We start from the raw sequence: 2,396 nt of genomic DNA on the forward strand, positions 1-2,396 counted from the left end.
CTGGAGGGTGTTATGCTGAGTGAAATAAGTCAATCAGAGAAAGACATGTATCACATGACCTCACTGATATGAGGAATTCTTAATCTCAGGAAACAAACTGAGTGTTACTGGAGTGGTTGGGGGTGGGAGGGATGGGGTGGCTGGGTGATAGACATTGGGGAGGGTATGTGCTACGGTGAGCGCTGTGAATTGTGCAAGACTGTTGAATCACAGATCTGTACTTCTGAAACAAATAACGCAACATATTTTAAGAAAAAAGGAAAAGAAGAAGATAACAGGAGAGGAAGAAAAGGGGAGTATGTCAGAGGGGGAGACGAACCATGAGAGATGATGGACTCTGAAAAACTGAGGGTTCTAGAGGGTAGGGGGGTGGGGGGATGGGTTAGCCTGGTGATGGGTATTGAGGAGGGCACGTTTTGCATGGTGCACTGGGTGTTATGAACAAACAATGAATCATGGAACACTGCATCAAAAACTAATGATGTAATATATGGTGATTAACATAACAATAAAAAAAATTAAAAAAAAAAAGGTCTTGGAGGCCAACTTGAAGTTGCTTATTTGAACATCAGTAGAGGGATATGAACTGGAATGGATTGATTCACCATCAAGTATATTGAAATCCATGAGTTCATATTAATGCAAAATTTAAAAAAACAACAAACTCTTTCATCATCCTTGGGGGATGCAAACTGGTAAATAAAGGGAAAGAATCAAACATTTATTTTGCCTTTCCTGTACGTACTACTCCTCTGGATAACTAAATGTTGACAAGGTGAAGTTTCTCTTTATGGAATTATCCCAGCTAATAAATAGGGAGGGGAATATTAGAATCACAATATCATGATTTTGCTATGCCTAAATGAAATAATGGTCCTAGGCAATGATCATCAACAGCTGATAACATCAAAAAAAAGGGAGACAACTGGACAATATGGGCCTCCTGATGGAAAAGCACACCACTATCTCTGAAGCAGTCTTTCGGTCCTACAGATCTTTTGGGATATAGTCTCCCATTTACAGGTTCAGCCATTCTCTGGGTTAGTTGTGTATCTTAACCGTAGTTATTGGTCTGTGACAAAGGGAGGTGGGAGAAGGTAGTGAGAGGAGCTTGTGTTGTCTATTTTTCAAGAGTGAAGCTTCTGCATCATCTTCACGAATGGAGGTGGCACTGAATGTCAGCAAAGAAATCGGATCACTTCTGCAAGCCCAGAGGGTTCAGGGAAATTTGGGGACTCAAGATCTTCAAGTGCATCAATCCAGATGTCTCCATCTCATATCTCAGGGTCCCCTTCTCTACCTTGGCATGGCCGAACTACCTAGGCTGAATGAACAACCACCTCTGGAGCTCTGCTCCTCCTCTAATGAAGTCCTAGCCTTGGTCCTCAGCTTTATTTACCCTTTATGAGAGTCAATTTCTATGCTGCCAGTGAAACCTCTGACTTTTACATCTGTCCTTTAATCTCTGATTTATCACCCTCAGCCTTTCGTTATGTTTTCCCAAGTCATCAATTGCTCCCAGGTACTTTCAATTTCATTTTCCTTTTAATTATTAACTGCTTTCACAGATATATAATATGGAAAAGATGTCCCAGGGAGCATTAATTGCTTACAGGTTTTCCAAAAAAGTTTTTCACAGATTTTTATCCATGAATTCCCAAGAATATGTTTTATCTAAGAACTTAAAACTGCCAGTGAAACCAAAACTGTGACTAATGTGGGCTCTCCCTCTTTTGTAAAATTGACAAAGCCATATTGTCTGTGCTACACATGTAGGTAAAATATAGTTGTCCAGACTGTACAGAAAATCTTTTTTTAATTTATTTTTTAATTTAAATTCAATTAGTTAACATATAATGTATTATTGGTTTCAGAGGTAGAGGTCAGTGACTCATCAGTCTTATATATTACCCAGTGACTGCATTGAAAATCTTATAGAAGAGTACCATCACACTGAATTTTCATACAAGAAAGTGGTGGTTTATTTTGGCATAGAGTTTATAACATAGGAAAATTTGGGGGATAAGAATTATAAAAGAGAATCCATTGGACAATTAAGAGAGACTATAAAAATCTGTAATGTAGAAATACTGAAATCAAACTTCAGCTCCTTGAGCTTGATCAGAGCTGGTGCCTCAAAATTAAGGAGAATTTGGGAGAATTGGTCAATACAACATTGTAGTTGCTTTGTTGTAAGAAAATTCACACTTGGATGAAAGGGAGAGGTCCAGAAGTAGAATTTGGACTGAGGCCAGAATGTGCTCACAGAGTCAGTGGGACTGTGATGGGCTCATTGGAATCGTGAGATGCAACTCAGTTGAGCAACATTAACCCCACTTCCTGTGTCCTAATGGTTGGCACAAAAAGAGTCTATATCTGAGGGGCAGAGGTAAATG

Source organism: Callorhinus ursinus, unplaced genomic scaffold, assembly GCF_003265705.2.
Source record: "Callorhinus ursinus isolate GAN/ISIS: 27379988/994484 unplaced genomic scaffold, GSC_fseal_2.0 scaffold52, whole genome shotgun sequence".
Classification (NCBI taxonomy): Eukaryota; Metazoa; Chordata; class Mammalia; order Carnivora; family Otariidae; genus Callorhinus; species Callorhinus ursinus.